Genomic DNA, 18,480 nt, shown 5'->3' on the forward strand with positions numbered 1-18,480 from the left:
GCGAGGAAGTTGTGTGACCTCATGGTTCTACCCGGTTACTCCCTACCCCTCCACCCAGGCCGTCTGTGATCATGAGAACCAATAGTTGCTGTCTTCCTTTGGAATACCCTCTTCTGGGAATCCCTAGAAACAGTAAATGGAGGCCAGGACCCAGACCCGAGCCCTGTCTTAGAGACTGGGATATTAGCAGGCAGCCTTTGGCTCATCTCCTCCTGCTACTTGAATGGGTGTCCTTGGCCCCAGTTATTCCGTATAACTAAGAAGCACTGGGAGTAACTGTCTTTGAGCTACTTTGTGGAAAGACTTTCTACACATTCTGCTCAAAGCATCTTTCAAGTGTCTAAGCTACTAGAAACTGTGATTGTCTGATTTGGAGGATTTGGGAGATGGAGAAAGGACATGTACCTGAAACTTGTCATCCATCATCATCGTCATCATCATCCCTATCTTTGAGGAACATTTATGGAGCACTCATATGTACAGAGCCTTGTGCTAGGCACTTTTTCCAACCTACATATAGTCTACCATTACTATAGAAGTTACTAACATTTATTGAATCCTTATTGTTTAACTCATCACTGACCTATTACTCATGTCCTGCCTGTGGTCTGTAATATCATCCCTATTCATATTTGACTATCACTCTCCTCATATTATTGAAGGCACATCTCCTCCAAGCGGCCTTTTCCTACAAGGCAATCAATTCTGCTTCTCCCACTCCCTTCTGCATAACCTTTGTACTTGGATTTGCACCCTTTATTCACCCCTCTCAGTCCCACAGCACCTATGTACATACCCATACTTTATTTATTTATATTGGCTTATTTATAATGCATTATTAATTTGTTATATTTATATTGATGTCTGTCTCCCCATCTAGACTGTAAGCTCACTTTGGGCAGGGAATGTGTCTTCCAACCCTTGATATAGTGTACTCTTCTAAGTGCTTAGTACAGTGCTCTGCACACAGTAATAATAATAATAATGATTGTGTGTTTACTATATGTCAGGCACTGTACTAAGCACTGGGGTGGATACAAGAAAATCAGGCTGGACACAGTCCCTGTTCCACTTGGGGCCCACAGTCTCAATCCCTATTTTACAGATGAGGTAACTAAGGCACAGAGAAGTGAAATAACTTGCCCAAGGTCACACAGCAGATCACTGGCAGAGCAAGGATTAGAGCCCATGAACTTTTGTCTTCCAGGCCTGTGCTCTATCCACTATGCCATGCTGCTTCTGAGTAAGAGCTCTAAATATGATTGATTGATTGATTATAGTGTGCAAGCCCCAATTTTAATCAGTCAATCAGTCATACTTTTTGAGTTCTTATTGTGTGCAGGGGTCTGTACTAAGCATTTGGGAGAGTACAACACAACAATAAATATAACAGACATATTCCCTGCCCACAACAAGCTTACAGTATAGAAGGGGATACATGCATTAATATAAATAAATAAATCATGTATATGCACGTAAGTGCTGTGGGGGTAGTTGTTGAATAAACAGAGCAAATCAGGGCAATGCTGAAGGGTGTGGGAAAAGAGGAAATGAGGGCTTAGTGAGGGAAGGCCTCTTGGAGGAGATGCACCTTCAATAAGGCTGTGAATGTGGTGAAAGTAATTGTCTGTCAGAAATGAAAAGACAAGCCATTCCAGGCGGGAGCAGGATGTGGGTGAGAAGTTGCTGGTGAGATAGATGAGATCCAGGTACAGTGAGAAACTTAGCATTAGAGAAGTGAAGTATGCGGGTTGGATTGTAGTAGGAGAGTATTAAGGTGAGGTAGGAAGGGGCAAGGTGATTGAATGCTTAAAAGCCAATGGTAAAGAGTTTCTGTTTGATGCGGAGATTGAAGGGCAACCACTGGAGTTTCTTGAAGAGTAGGGAAACACTCAAATGTTTGTGGAGGAAAATAATCTGGGCAGCAGAGTGAAGTATGGACTGGAGTGGTGAGAGACAGGAGGCAGGGAGGTCAGCAAGGAGGCTGCGGGATAGGATTAGTGCTTGGATTAATGTGTAGTTTAGATGGAGAGGAAAGGATGGATTTTAGCAATATTGTGAAGGTTGAACTGAGAGGATTCAGTAATAGACAATACATGGGTTGAATGAGAGAGAGGAGTCAAGGATAACACCAAGGTTATGGGCTTGTGAGACAGGAAGGATGGTGATGCTGTCTACAGTGTTGGGAAAGACAGGGAGAGGACAGGGTTTGGATGGGAAGATAAGGAGTTCTGCTTTGGACAAGTTAAGTTTGAGGTGATGGCTGGACATCCAAATAGAGATGTCTTGAAGGCAGGAGGAGAGATGTCTTGACAGGCAGGAGGAAATGCAAGACTGCAGAGAGGGAGAGATCAGGGCTAGGGATGTAGATTTGAGAATCATCCACGTAGAGGTGGTAGTTGAAGTCATGGAAGTGAGTGAGTTCTTCAAGGAAGTGGGTGTAGATGGAGAATAGAGGGGATCCAGAATTGAACCTTGAGGGATCCTCACAGTTAGGGAGTGGGAGGCAGAGGAGGAGCCCATGAAAGTGACTGAGAATGATAGTCCAGAGAGATAGGTGGAGATAGATCCAGGGGAGGATAGTGTCAGTGAAGCCGAGGTTGGATAAAGTCTCCAGGAGAAAGGTGGTCAAGGCAGCTGTCGAAGGCAGCTTAAGAGGTTGAGGAGGATTAGGATGGAGTAGAGGCTGCTGGATTTGACTAGAAGGAGATCATTTGTAACTTTGAGAGGGTGGTTTCTATGGAGTAAAGGGGACAGATTGGAGGGGGTCAAGGAGAGAGAGGTGAGGAACTTGAGACAGTGAGTGTAGACAACTAAGGGAGAGAGGGGAAATCACAAGCTTTGGGAAAATCACAGTGCAAATACCAGCTGATCCATGGCCCATTAGGAACATCCAAAGTGAGTGGGGAAAGATGGACACCTAGAACAATGAAGATATCTTCCACATCAGTTAAAATGAAACAGATGCGCAAAAATGATCACTAGAAAAACAGGCAGGTTAAATGGTATAGGAGAGGGTTAGACATGCAATACCCTCTACAAGACCCAACTTCAGGATCCAGATAGTTGTAAGGAAATCTTAGATGAATACGGTTCTCCTTTTCTATTAATCTAAACCAAGGGGCTATTTTAGGGAACGGGGTTTCTGAGGAAGTGCCCCAAATGGAAGTTTGGTTGTTCCTGATGAAGAGTTAGGTTTTTTGGCACTAAATTTGATCCCCATGTCCTGGCCTCCTCACTCTGAATTCCACCCCTGTTTTGGTGGCAGTGGGAGACACCTCTTCCCAGTCTCTAGGAGCTTCTCACATGCCTTCCTCCGCACTCCCCTCCTTTGATTTATTTTGTCCCTCTGAGTGAAACATGTGCTGTAAATAACAGAGCTTGAGCATGGTCAGAATTATGTAAGCTGGGGACCTCATTAAGCAGAAATGGGGAGAGACAGGGTTTTGACTCACCATTTCTCCCCACATAAGCCAGACATTCCTGAAACATGCTTCTACCAACATCACCCAAGTGTTTAGAACAGTGGTCTGCACATAGTAAGTACTCAGCAAATACAGGTCTATAAAACCAGTATATCCCTTCTCCTTCCATTTCTCAATCAATCAACCAATAGTATTTATTGAGTACTTACTGTGTGCAGAGCATTGTACTGAGTGCTTGGGAGAGTACAATGCAACGGAGTTGGTAGATATGTTCCTTACCCACAAGGAGCTTGCAGTCTACAGGGGAGCTTACCATCTAGAGGACTGCTCTCTCTTTTTTGTCACTGTGTTTCCCCATCTTCTCCCTTCCTTAACCCTTGCTACAGTCCTTTGTCCTCTCTTCTGTCCTTTCCCTGGCTCTCCTAGCAGTTCTCTGCCCACCCCCCCCACCCCATTTTTTCACTCCTTTCTGTACATTTTTTTCTCACTCCCCTATTCACATTTGGCTAAGAGAGGCCTCTATGACATCATAGTAAATCGTGGTATAATTCATAGCAGCCGTCACAGAGCCCCCGGCAGGGACTTGCAATAACTACTGTGGAAAGAAATGAGTCAGGTCTCTCCATACCAGCATGAGGCAGGGGGCCAAGACATTTCCTGTACGGTTCTTCCAGCAGGCTGCAGAGGCAGGACTTGGTACACCAGATGGGCTTTCTACTGAGAAAACAGTGTGAGCCACATTCTTAAGAAAACAACAACCCAGATTGGAAGTCAGGCCCCAAAGAGGCCATTTCATACCCATGGGGGAGGTCTCAAGACAACTGAATAGTCTTGCCTTAAGGACCCTGTCTTGTAGAGGTGGTGGTGGGGGTGGGGGGCCCTACAGAGATAACCTGTTCTGTCTCTCCTACAGCCCCACAAGACACTTCTCCTCCAGTTCCTTCTTTCTCACCTCTTATATTCTTCACACCCATAGCTTTCCAAGCTGCACCTTCCTCACCATCCTGACCAGCAGGAGAATTATGGAGGGATTCCTCTGCTGCAGTCTTTCAGTTCTCCTGGTGTTAAGAGATGAGTCAGGGTTGGATGGGGGTGCTGAGGGCCTGGTGTCAGAGCCCAGAATCCTGCCTTTTTTCTTGGGCTCGGGTGACCTTGGAAAGGTTGTGATCCAACTGAGTTGGGTTCGTTATCTGTAAAAGAGAAGGAAGGTGCCTGATTCCTGCTCTTGCCTATTGCCCAGAGATGTCTGAGTGGACTACTGCCCCGCCACACACACACATTCACACTTGTGCACGTGCACACACACACACACACACACGCACACACACATAATCTTTGGGCTCATTTGTGGAAGTGCTCATTCTGAGAGCAAAGAATTCTCATTGTTCAGTAATCTCTTTTTGCTCCTTTTGAAAAAGCCCACAAAGTCCAGGATGTGAAATGCTTTACCTTTTGCCTTTATAAAAATGTACAATTTAAAGAGTTCTTTTCCTCATTTATTGAACAGCAATCCAGCCCACAGACTGCTTTTGCCTTATTTTTACAAACCAGCTATGAGAATCTCATTTTCTTTCATCAGAAGACCTTCCTTCTTCAGTCTCCCTTTTTTCCTTCTCTTTTTTCTCCTCCTCCTCCTCCTTCTCCTTCTCTTCTTCCTCCTCCTCTTTCTCCCCGCATCAGTCCAGGGCAAATGAGTCATTCCAAATTGAGCTACCCATGGTAGTACTGGTGTTGGGTGGCAGGATGGAATGTGAGATTCTGCAGAGAAAGCAGTTGCTGACTGTTTTTGCTAAGGACTCAAGGGAACTTCAATCCCACGTCTGGTGCTGCCATACCAGGGACCAGGGCAGATCACTTAACACGGTCCTGCCTCCGACTCTGTAAACGAAAATAGAACGTCTAACCTAGGAACCTGGGAGTGAAGGTGGAGTGGAAGAAGTGGGCATTGGGGTGTTCGACTCAATAAACCCCACTCTCTCTTTAGGAGAAGGGACAGGAGGCTGAACTGAACTGGCAGAGATGAGCTCTCTATTGCTGTATTTTAGGAAGGGAAGCATGTCACTTGTTCATGCCCAGTGTAGCTAAGTGATATTTCTGGGTGGTACTTGCCAACCCCCTTTGGTGGGCACAACTGGCAGCATATAACCTGGATATCACATTAATGTATTGCCGCAACGTCCACTCATCAGTTTCCTAAACATCTTCCCAAGCTGCATAAAAACCCTCAATTCTCCAATCACGACTGCTCACAGTGGGCTTAGAGACTATCATTTCTCTTGTGGGCTAGGGAGAGAGGAGTTAAAAGTGAAGTTCCACCCCTACGAATCATAATTGATCTGTTAAGCACTTACTAGGTGTCAAGCACCTTCCTGAACACTGGGGTAGGCAGGTTCTATAATCAGGTTAAGAATCTAGGGGATAGAGCACGGGCCTGGGATTCTGAAGGACCTAGGTTCTAATCTTGACTGCCTCATGTCTGCTGTGTGACTTAGGGCAAGTCACTTAACTTCTCTATGCCTCATTTATGTCATCTGTAAAATGGGGATTAAGTTTGTGAGCCCTATGTGGGACAGGGACTATCTCCAACCTGATTAACGTGTATCTACCCCAGCACTTAGTGCACCATGTGACGCATAATAAGCGCTTAACAAATGTCATTGAAAAACAAACAGAAAGGATGGACATAGTCTCTGCCCCACATGGGGCTCATGGTCTAAGTAGGAGGAAGGATGGGTATTGAATCCCCTCTTACAGATGAGGAAATTGGGGCACAGAGAGGTTAGACAACTTGCCCAAGGTCACACAACAGGTAAGTTGCAGAGTCAGGATTAGAACCCAGGGCCTCTGTCTCCCAGATCGATGCTCTTTCTACTAGGTCATGATCTCTGTTGGGGAGATTGTGCTGAGCCTCACATGGGACCCACAGTCCAAGGGGAAGAGAGAACAGATATTTACACCTAAATCCCCATCCAAGTTTAAATCACTCCTACATCTCTCCCCTCAGTTGCCATTGTGAATTCACTGTGCCATCTTCCTGGTGCTGTAAGCATTGTCCTGGACCAGAATCTCTGATTTTGACTTGCTTATCCTTTCCCCTGTTGTATACCTGGGCAGGAGCTGCCAAGAGGTGAAGCCTCTTAGGGCTTGGGCCTTGGGTTTAAGTGAATATCACTAGGAAGAGATAGGTCCTGTAGGACATCCCCGGGCCTCCCATCCTAAGGAACCCATCAAGTAGTGCCCCTGTGCAAGGCAGAGAAGTGGGTGGCCTAGATGGAAGGAAACCGACTTGGGTTCTAATCATGGATCTTTGACTTGCCCACTGTGTGACCTTGGGCAAATCATTTAATTTCTCTGGGCCTCAGTTTCCTCAACTGTAAAGTGGGGATTCAATGCTTCTTCTCCCTCCTAAAACTATAAGCTCATGGTGAGCAGGGAACATATGTACCAACTCTGTTGTATTGCACTCTCCCAAGCACTTAGTACAGTGCCCTGCACACAGTAAGTTCTCAGGAAATATCAATCAATTAATCAATCAATGGCATTTACTGAGTACTTACTGTGTGCCGAGCACTGAAATAAGTGCTCAACAGAGTATAATACAACAGAATTGGTAGACGTGTCCCCTGCCCATAGGACTGATTAAACTGTGAGCCCCAAGAGAGACAGGGATTGTGTCCAACCTGATTATCTTGTATTTAAGTACAGTGTTTGGTACATAGTAAATGCTTAACAAATACTAATCTAATTATTATTATTATTATTATTATTAAGATGATGAGGGAAGCAACAGGAAGCCGAGGACCAGGCTGATGTCCCAGGCTGAAATTCTGGAATGCAACAGTGTCTGGAGACCCAGAGACCTAGGCCACCCCCTTCTGCTCCCCCTGTAAGGCGTGGGACCCAGGCCAGCTGGTTCAGGACAGGGCTGCCTCTAGGAGCTGAAGGGGCCACCCTGACATCAGCTGTATCAACCAGAGACAGTGGGAGGACATAATTTTGCAGCATTCAGAACAGGAAATGGAGAATCGGTCACCAATTGTCACCTTCACAGATTGCTGAATTCATTTCCCTAGCCCAATTTCACAGAAGAGGAGACTGAGGCTCAGGCCGGGTGCACTCTTGGTTAATGAGCAAGTTAGGATCAAGGCCAAGAAAAGTCTGATAATATGAACACCTTTCACTGGACAACTGCCAGACAGCAGCAGCCATTTGACACCTACTGAGGTTGGCTTTGCACTGGGTGCCCCTTTCCACTCAATCAGTCAAGCAAGCAGTGATTTTTATTGAGCACTTACTGTGTACAGAGCACTGTACTAAGTGCTTGAGAGAATACAAAGCAGTAGATTTAATAGACACAATCCCTGTTCACAAGGAGCTTACAACCTACAGGGAGAGGCAGACATTAAAATAAAGTATAAATAGGGGAAAAGGTAGATTATAAGGAGATGTTGCAAAACTGCTATGGAGCTGGGAGTAAGTATCAAAGTGCTTAAAGGGTACACAGACAAATACAAAGTCCTCTTCCCCTCATCAGTCCAACAAGAAGAGCTGTTTACTCTCAGAATTAGGCTGTATTCCTGCTGTGTGTCTGCCTGTTTGCCTGTCTGTCTGCCTGCCTAGATAGCTTCTTTATCTGAAAATATACTGGTATGACTGGAAAGGTATATTCAGGATTGATAAATCTCATAAATTAAGTTAGGATAGCTCAGGTTCCTCTTTCTGGGTCTAAAGCATATTCCATGTTCCTGCCATTACCAGCAAATCTCCTGGACTCAGGTATTAGCATTTCTATTCTCCTCACTTGCCCAGAAAGAGTGAAAAAGCAGCACACTTCTTTCCTTTCTGCTTTTCTGACAGTCTTTGCTGTGGGGCAAATGACTGCCAGCGAAGCTCAGTATCATTCCTCAAAAGAAGGGTTATTATACAGAGATCATTATCTCCACATCTCCAATAATGACAAGACAAGAGGAAATGTGCTTAAACGGCAACAGGCAGTATTGAGGTCAGATATAAGGAAGACATTCGTTCTTAAAAACTGGAATAGAAGGGAGAATTATTTTCCCCTGATACTGTAAAGAATATGATAGCCAACCACCTCAGATGGTGTAGATAGAGCCTTCCCGGTGGCAGGGGGATTGACAAAATGACCTCTCTCAATTCCCCTCTACCACTCAGGCAGAGATAAAGAGGAAAAGAGAAAGCACTTTGTATATACATTATTCAATTTTGTATTCAAGTGTTTTGATTATTCTTTATAAATATTTTCATGGCTGTTTCCCTCATTAGAGTGTGTGAGTTCCTTTGGGGTAGAGAATGCTCCATTTCTCTGTTTGGCATTTCCCAAGAGTTTAATTCAGAGCACTGTAGCCATTAAATAATACTACTACTTCTATTAATACAAAGAAAGAGATAGAGAGACAGCAGATTATTCTAAAAATACATGTAAAAGTCCAGATCCCTCACATCGGGGAAATGGAACTAGATTTTTGACCTCAATTGATGCCAAGGTAAGAAGCAGGGCACTATCCTATTGGTCCCCAGAAATGGAACAGGGAAACTGGAAAGGCTCCAGGATCTTGGGCAGCCATTCGGACCCTTCTGGAGGCTCAATGGAACAGTAAAGGGTTATCAACAAGTGTCCCCCTCCCTCTCATTTCCAGTGTTCTCAGAACTTCTCTCCTCCCGGACAGTTGATATATAGCAGCAGCCCAGGCAGCTGCAGAAACACTTAGATGATGGGATGGGAGCTGATCCATTGTGTCCCCTGGGGGGAGCTTTGATTCAGAGATCTGTTGTTTGTGTTTAAGAAGATAAATGGACGTCCAGTTAGATGTTTAGGAGACCTCAGGGAAGTTATTTAATTTTAAACTTGAGTAATTTCTACATTAATCTTTATTCGCATCTGCCTTGCCACAAATTGTGTCATTTTAATATATAGGATGCTGGAGGAGACCCCCAAACGGCAGAATTAATATGTGACTGTTGATTTATTCGATTCAGTCATATATATTGAGCACTTACTGTGTGCAGAGCACTGTACCAAGCACTTGGGAGAGTACAATACAGTAATAAACAGATACATTCCCTGCCCACAATGAGCTTGCAGTCTAGGGAGGAAGCTTAATACAGTGCTCCGCATACAGTAAGTCCTCAATAAATACAACCGAATGAATGAATGATTGAGAAGGTACTTTTGGGAGCTGACAGGTAGCCCCATTAGGCTTTTTCATGGAGAGTTGGGTTGTTTGAGATATGGTGGAGTTTTGGCATCCAGTGGAGGAGGAGGAGGAGGATGAAGATAATGATAGCACAGGGCGTTGGTGGTGAGGGAGATTTTTTCTGAAAGGGCACTCTGCTCTATGACTCTAGCAAGGGAAGCTAAATGAGAAGATTACCTTGTATTTGAATTGAGAGAAGCAGGGAGAATGAGAAAGGAAACAGGAAGTGTTGGTTGGTGAGCAAGAGAGATAAAGAGAGATTGAGAGGGCAATCCCTCTGGTCTTTGATGCCATCATTTCTATACCAGTTTTCAACATTCTTGACTCCTGTGCAAGTCAGAAGTGCAGCATGACCTAGTGGATAGAGCACAGGTTTCAGAGTCAGAGGACCTAGGGTCTAATCCTGGCTCTGCCGCTTGTCTGCTGTGTGACCTTGGGTGTCACTTCACTTCTCTGTGCTTCAATTACTTCATCTGTAAAAGGGGATTAAGACTGTGAGCCCCATGTGGGAGATGGACTGTGTCCAACCTAATTAGCTTTTATTAATCCCAACACTTAGTACAGTCAGTCAGTCATTCAGTCATATTTATTTAGCACTTACTGTATGCAGAGCACTGTACTAAGCACTTGGGAGAGTACAATATAATGATAAAACAGACAGATTTTAGTACAGTGCCAGGACTGTAGTAAGCGCTTAACAAATGTCATAGAAAAAACCCCTGGGCTGAGGAATTCCTATCCTTGAAAGTTTTCTGAAACAGGATAGTGTTGTTATGGAGTTAGGGAAGGTAAAGTGATATCTAGTCTCTTCCAGCCCTTTTAGTACCTAAGAAGTTATGTTGATCTCTGAAGTGTGCTCAGCACTGCAGAGTCTTTTTATCATTTGGACCACCATGAGCCTCCTGCTTTACAAGAACGACCCTGCAATGGAGCCCTCAGGCCCTTCTCCTCTTAGTTATAAGTGAAGTTTGTATCAATTAACTTGTTGCTCTGTCTTTATAAATGTTACTAAGAAGGGCCTTTTTCAACTTTCAGAGAACAGCTTCTTTAGGAGACTGGATCTCCTCCTCTCAGCCATTAGTAATGCCATGAATCAAGGAGCATCTTTTGGTCTCTGGCTACTCTTTATTTTAATGGTATTTGTAAAGCATTTACTATGTGCCAAGCACTGTACTAAGTGCTTGGGTAAATAAAAGCAAATTGAGCACCACCCAAGTTTATGCCCTCCACTAAGTCGTTTCCGTCCCAGTTTCAAGGAATTACCCTCCCTCAAGTCACGTGGTCTAATCAGGTCCACACAAATCAATCCATCCTTTTCAGGGAGAGGAGCAAAGCCGGGGGGGTCTTGATGGATCCAACAGATGGAACCAACGTCCGTGTAAAGAGAAGAAAGTGCTGTATGTTCACTCATTGCCCCTTGCCCTCTCACTGGGGGACAATGGAAGGATGCAGTTGCTATCTCTCCTGGCCATTTGGCCTTCAGGATGAATAGGAAGGGGCTGTTGTCTCTACCATGTTTCCTTTCGTTTCTCAAATGCCACTTCTGGGGAATTCCAGAGACAAGGCATTCAGAACATCTGCACACTGTAACTATGTGAACAGTGAGAGCCAGCCTTCTCCACCTGAAACTGAAAGGTGGCAAGCTCAGAACAAACCAAAGAAAAAACTGCATCACCTTCCATATCTGTCCTTCCCACTTAGACAGGGAGCCCCATATGGACAAGCAGCATGGCTTATTGGAAAAAGCAAAAGCCTGGGAGTCAGAGGATCTGGGTACTAATCCCAGTTCTGCCACAGGTCTGCTCTGTGACCTTGGAAAAATCACTCAACCTCTCTAGACTCCAGTTGTCTCATCCATATACTGGGATTAAGATGTGAACACTGGATGGGACAGGAACTGTGTCCGCCCTGATTATCTTTCTTCTACTCCAGTGCTTAGAACAGAGCTTGGAACATAGAAAGCATTAAAATATACCATAACAAAAAAAAAATAAAGGATGCTGTCTGAAGTAATTAACTTGTATCTGTCCCAGTGATTAGTAGAGTGCTTGGCTCAGAGTAAGTGCTTAACAAATTAGTATTATTATTATTTATTCACCTAGAAAGTGGTGGACATTTGTGATTTGTTCCTAAGGCGGACCTGTGGGTGGAAATATTGGCATGTTCAAGAGGGTTTGGGTAAATTCATGAGCAAGCAGTTAATACGTGGGGGTGTTAATGGTTATGTTAGTCATCCCTCCCTAACCATCAGGGTGGACGTCCAGGAGGGTAACCATTCCAGCATTCCTTCAAATATCCTATTGCCCCATCATAGAGACCTAGGTTAGTTGAATCATTGAGCTGAGCCAGAGTTGGTGATGCCCTTACTCATATGTCCCTATCTCATGATTTTCCCTCAGCCCTCTCCCTCTAGGCCTTTAATATCTGCTGGATCACTAGAAGAGACCCTGGTTCTGCCAAACTCTGAACAGCTGAATGGAGTTGGAACTAAGAAAGAACAGAGTACAACGTGGCCCTAATATTTCACAGCTCATAAGGTCTGAGCACTCCCTAACTCAGGCCACTGTTCCAGTCAGAAGTTCCTAGGTCCCGGCTCACCATATAAAAATATTACATGGGCTTTTGGGTGTAGTCAGTCACTTTGGATGTCGGAACTGTTTGAGAAAACTTAGTGATCATGGCAGGACCAAAAATCAGATATTCCCTTTTTCCCTTCAACTCTTCCACCACCCACATAAAGACTCACCCAAACCTCTCTCTGGATTTGATAATGTGAGACAGACTGTGATCTATAATGTTGTCAGGTTGTGGAAAGGAGTTTTTCACTCTTGCTACTCCCAAACCCCTGGCCTTCCCAGATGGGAGTATGGTTAGTTTGCTAGTTTCCCTCATTTATCCTGACCCCATCTTTTGCTGAGATCTACTCAATTTCCCCAGGGTGAAGCACATCCAGGCTGGTGGAATAGAAAACTCCTCACAGGTAGAAGTGTGGGTGAAGAATGGGTACTCATAAAGTCAGGAACCAAACCCTTTCCCAAGCACTATGCTCTCAAAGTTTAGATCAGGCAGGGGCTCATATGTGGGATGAGGGAATAGAGTTTATGGAAAACCCAGTTCTGATTCTGAAATGGAAGATGAAATCAGGCAGATGACATTAAAAACAAATGAACCTTGGATGGAACCTCTCACTTTGAAACATTCTCTGGACAGCAGACTGACACAAGTCATTTCTGTGCCTCCTGGTGCACAAGTATGCTGTGTTGCAGATGAACAGTTTTTGCCCCATGTGATACTACCACCATTGGTGATAAAGGAGCAGAGAGAGGAACTGGTAAAGTCACATACATTGAATTTAGTCAAGAGGCTTGGAAAAGGAGGCAGGTCTTTTAGAGCATCTGAACCCCTCCCCTGCCACCTTTTTTGTGGTATTTGTTAAGTGCTTACTCTGTGTCCCACTAAGTAATAATAATAATAATGGCATTTATTAAGCGTTTACTATGTGCAAAGCACTGTTCTAAGCACTGGGGAGGTTACAGGGTGATCAGGTTGTCCCACGTGGGGCTCACAGTCTTAATCCCCATTTTACAGGTGAGGTAACTGGGGCACAGAGAAGTTGTGACTTTCCCAAAGTCACACAGCTGACAAGTGGCAGAGCCGAGATTTAAACCCATGACCTCTGACTCCGAAGACCGTGCTCTTTCCACTGAGCCACGCTGCTTCTCTTAATCTTAAATACTGAGGTAGGTAGAGTCAGAAGGACTTGGATTCTAATCCCAGTTCTGCCAGTTATCTGGTGGATGACCTTGGGCAAGTTATTTAACTTCTCTGTGCCTCAATTACCTCATCTGTAAAAAAAAAAAAATGGAGATTAAGACTGTGAGCCTCATCTGGACCTTGACTGTGTCCAATCTAATTGTCTCGTATTTACTCCAAAGCTTTATACAGTCCCTGGCACCCAGTAAGAATTTAACAAATGCCATTTAAAACAAACAAAAAAACCCGATCAGGTTGGCCACATATGGTTTACAGTCTTAATCTCCATTTTGTAGATGAGGAATTGAGATACAGAGAAGTTAAGTGACTTCCCCAAGCAGACATGTGTCAGAGCCCTCTACAGAGCTGCATTCTGATGTGTTAGATGAAGGAGGCCCTTGTCCTTTGATAAGCCTGAATGTCTTTTAGTGCCATAAACTATTTCCTAGAAGTGCTGTAGCACCACCAAATAATAAAGTTGTAAACTCCCCCAGTAGCTTGAAAGCTTTCACTAGATTGCAAGCTCCTTTTTTATGGCATTTGTTAGGTGCATACTATGTGTCAGGTACTGTTGTAAGTTCTGGGGTAGGTACATGATAATCAGGTGGGACACAGTTCCTCTCCCACATAGAGTTCACAGTCTTAATCCCCATTTTACAAAGGTAATTGAGGCACAGAGAGTTAAGTGACTTGCCCAAAGTCACAGAGCAGACAAGTGGTGGAACCGGGATTAGAACCCAAGTCCTCTGACTCCCAGGACCATATTCTTTCCACTACGCAATGGTGGTCCTTGAGGGCAGGAGCATGTCTCCCAACTCTATTCTTTTGTACTCTTGTACATGCTTAGTACAGTGCTCTGCTCACAGTAAATACTCAATAAATACAATTGATTGATTGATTGATTGATTGAATAGCAGTACTTGAGAGAGGAGGGAAAGTTGCCCAGGGGTAGGAAAGGTTACCTAGTCCATCAGCCATTCTGAAATTGTTCATGGACAAGTTTAAGACTCCCAAAAGACTTACTTTGTATGTGTGTGGGGGTGTGTGTGTGCATGTGTTCGCTCAAAAAAGATGCATTTGGAGCTCTCCAGAATTTTTTATGGCATTTTCTGTCATTATCCCACTACCAGCCATGACCATCCTAGTCTGAAGAGAATTGGTGTTAGGTTCAAAAAATTGTCAAACAAAAACACCCAAATCCTAAAGTTTATCCAGAGTGATTTAAATTGCTCTAAATCTGAAACAGCCTCTACAGGGTTACAAAGGAGGGAGTTAATCTCTGATTGGCACAGAATGTTTAAGAATCAAAGGAAACATATCTTTTGGCTCTGTTTGTAAGCCATGGTGTTTACCAAACGTTACTACTGCACTGTCGATGATGGTAAGATGTAAAACAAAATTAAAATTGAAGGTAAAAAAAAATGTGAATGCAAATGTAATCAGATGTTAAAGGATAAAATCAAAAGCCCTTGACAGAATGTGCTCACTTCACCAGCATTAAGCCCAGAGATGGCAATGAGACTACCAGGAAGGAATGTATAAGAAACAGAGAAGTCAAATTACAGAAATTGGGTCTGGTCCTCAGGCACACTTGACTGTCTTCCTAGAGGGGCTTCTGGTCTCTTGACCACAACTTGGCACTGTGACCTTTGGGCCCTATGTGGAAAATTGCAGTCTATCCCCCAACTGGGAACCATACTGCCGCATTGTTGGAGACAGATTTGATGGTATGAGTCCCACATTTCTTGGAAACCAAGATGAGTTTGGGAGACCAGTTTTAGCAAGAAAAGCAAAGTTTGTCTTTAAATCTGCAGGTGGCTAAACCCAAATTCAGTATTTCTTCAGGGCTGAAGAAAAAGGCAAGAGATGTGTGTTTGCATTTTATTCTTCTCCTGTATATCTCTCTCCTCTTTGTTTTTTTCCCTTCTGATACACCTTCAAGCTGATATTTCAGCCATTTCCTACTTGGTAAGAACAATAATAAAGTATGCATTACTAGGGATTACATAGGAACAGTAAGATAAGATGGGATCACAAAGGTAGAGAGATTACCAATGGAGAGAAGAGTCATGACATGATTAGGGATGGGAAATAAAATGATTGAAAGAATTAATTATGTTTATATTTGGAAGCCCATAATTTTAAGGGGTTACCTTGATTCTGAAATAGTATTGGTAAGTCTCTTATGAGTTTGAGGAGGTTGTGATATTTTAATGATCTGTTTGAGAATCTAGAAAAGAGTGGTGTTTATAGACAGTTGTTATTTATTTTGTGTTAGTTTTAGGGGGGTTTTGCATTTCAGTATTAAGGGCTCCTAGTCAGGGCTTTGGGGGCGCTTTTTTTTATCAATCAATCAATCAATCATATTTATTGAGTGCTTACTGTGTGCAGAGCACTGTACTAAGCGCTTGGGAAGTACAAGTTGTCAACATATAGAGACAGTCCCTACCCAACAGTGGGCTCACAGTCTAGAAGGGGAAGACAGAGAACAAAACAAAACATATTAACAAAATAAAATAAATAGAATAGATAAGTACAAGTAAAATATATAAATAAATAGAATAATAAATGCGTACAAACATATATACATATATACAGGTGCTGTGGGGAAGGGAAGGAGGTAAGCTGGGGGGGGGATGGAGAGGTGGAGGAGGGTGAGAGGAAGGAGGGGGCTCAGTCAGGGAAGGCCTCCTGGGGGAGGTGAGCTCTCAGTATGGCCTTGAAGGGAGGAAGAGAGCTAGCTTGGCAGATGTGGGGAGGGAGGGCATTCCAGGCCATTGGGATGACGTGGGCTGGGGGTCGGAGGCGGGACAGGCGAGAACGAGTCACGGTGAGGAGATTAGTGGCAGAGGAGCGGAGAGTGTGGGCTGGGCTGTAGAAGGAGAGAAGAGAGGTGAGGTAGGAGGGGGCGAGGTGATGGAGAGTCTTGAAGCCGAGGATGAGGAGTTTCTGCCTGATGTGTAGGTTGATTTGTAGCCACTGGAGATTTTTCAGGAGGGGAGTAACATGCCCAGAGCGTTTCTGGACAGACAATCCAGGCAGTGACTTGAAGTATGGATTGAAGTGGGGAGAGACAAGAGGATGGGAGATCGGAGAGGAGGCTGATACAGTAGTCCAGATGGGATAGGATGAGTTCTTGAATGGTATTTGAACTTAATGGTATTTGTTAAGCTCTATGTGTCGAACTCTGTCCTAAGTGCTGGGGTAAATACAAGTGAATTAGTACCTGTCCCATATGGGGCTAACAGGCAAATTGGTATCTTATTTCAGGTAAATCAGACAATTCTCAGGGGGATCTTGTCTAATTGTCTTCAGGGTGAGCTATAGATTTCTGGAGAGAGCTGCTCAGGCACTCAAGTTGCCACCAAAACTCATTGCTGCCTCATCAGTAATCAAGCAACAAATTCCAAGCTTGTGCTGCTTATTTGCTTAGGACTTTTGTTTCAAATTTCTCAACTTCAGCAGCTCATGCACTTGACTTGTTTCTCCAGGGGTAGTGATGGACTGAACTGAGGCATCCACATTCTCTTAAGCAGGTCCCTAATAGCCAGTAGACCACGTGGTGAATCAGATAATGGTATGAGGGATGCAGTCTGTAGTTGCCTCTCTCCTCAGCAGCAAGTTTTACTGTGTCTGCCGATTTACCACTCTCCAGTAGGATGCTCCCCTGAAGGAAAATGCCTTAGTGGCCTTTGTTGCTTTCATGACTGATGGTTTGTACAATGGCAGGTGAATGATCATGCCACATCTTGTGATGCTATTTTAATGAAATAATACACTTGAGGAATTTTGAAAAAGTGTTATAACACATGTACTAGCACAGCAAACGCTTCTTTCTTTGATTATTTCACAAGTCATCAAGGCAACTAGAAGGGATTTTGCTAATTGCTTTTTATTCATTTTCTCTACCTATTCACTAAAAGGTAGCCTGTCAATCCTCTCCCTCACACTCCCCGCCACCCCAGATTGAGAGGTAGATAGAAAGGGGGAATGAAAGAAGGAAAAATAGGAAAAAGCATCCTTTTGGTAACAAATATTTGTATATATTTGAACAATTAGTGATTTCTTCTCTATATAATACTACTTAGCAGGCTGCTTCCCTGGTTATATAGAACACAAAATCTTTCTGTTCATATTCTGAGAGTCTATTTTCCAAGGACAAGAATGTTGTTACAATAGAACTTGCCAGCTAGCTCACATTTCTTAGTGCCCTCAGCTATTCCCCTGATTCATCTGCAGAACTGAACCCTGAACTAGCCTGAATTAGGCCTTGTCCAGAACCCTGACCTCTCCCCGCAAATTGTTGAAGTCCCACAACAAGAGAAAATGCTCCCCATGGGCTGACGGCCAGAGAAAGCAGAGTGTGTTGGAAAATGAGGCCACCTGCAGCAACGGTAGAGAAATTTCATCCTTCTCCACTAAAAACCTTGCTGTTAACCTGAGCCAGGATTTAAAGACATGAACTTCATGATCTTGGAAGAGTTCTCGTCTTGAAGTCTCCCCATCCACCTTCCCTCTCCAGATGTTTGAATACCACTGGGGAATACAGTTATTGTCTGTCAAAGAGCATCAGGCCACAGAAAATGTGGAGATTGAGAAGATGTGGCTGGATTGCGTGGAGTTGAGATTCATGGTTGGACTCTGGGAGAAAGCATGTTTCATACAATTAATCCTCCCAACCAGTTCATCTAATTGAATGATAGTTCTTAAAAAAAAGGGAGAGGTGAAGCATCATCAAATTAGTTTCCTCTAATCCTTTTCAGTTCTTGTTAACAAAAAGGTGAAAGACAGTCAGTAAGGGCAAGGTGCCTATAAGGAAAAGGTGCATGATTAATAATTAGTTGACCATAGTAGGCCACAAGCTGAGTTAGTGTGGTCCCGTTTCTAAAATGGAGCCTAAGATCATGGGATATGACATGCAAGAGCTGGGGAGTAATCTCTCCTCTCTACTCTGCATTGACCAAACTCTCAATAATTAATCATAATTATGGCATATGTTAAGTGCTTACTCTGGGCTAAGTGTTGTAGTAATGCTAAATGTTGTCTAGTCATCTGGACTGTAAGCTTGTTGTGGGCAGGGAAAG

The 18,480-nt window shown here is 43.9% G+C and overlaps 1 protein-coding gene across 4 annotated transcripts in view; it reads left to right on the plus strand.

Moving 5' to 3' along the window:
• The window catches only part of ASTN2 (astrotactin 2), an 854,016-nt gene that overhangs the window by 613,024 nt on the left and 222,512 nt on the right, over positions 1 to 18,480 (plus strand). The gene's annotated exons all lie outside the window — the stretch shown is intronic.

This window comes from Tachyglossus aculeatus, chromosome 4 (assembly GCF_015852505.1).
Source record: "Tachyglossus aculeatus isolate mTacAcu1 chromosome 4, mTacAcu1.pri, whole genome shotgun sequence".
In the NCBI taxonomy this organism is placed as follows: Eukaryota; Metazoa; Chordata; class Mammalia; order Monotremata; family Tachyglossidae; genus Tachyglossus; species Tachyglossus aculeatus.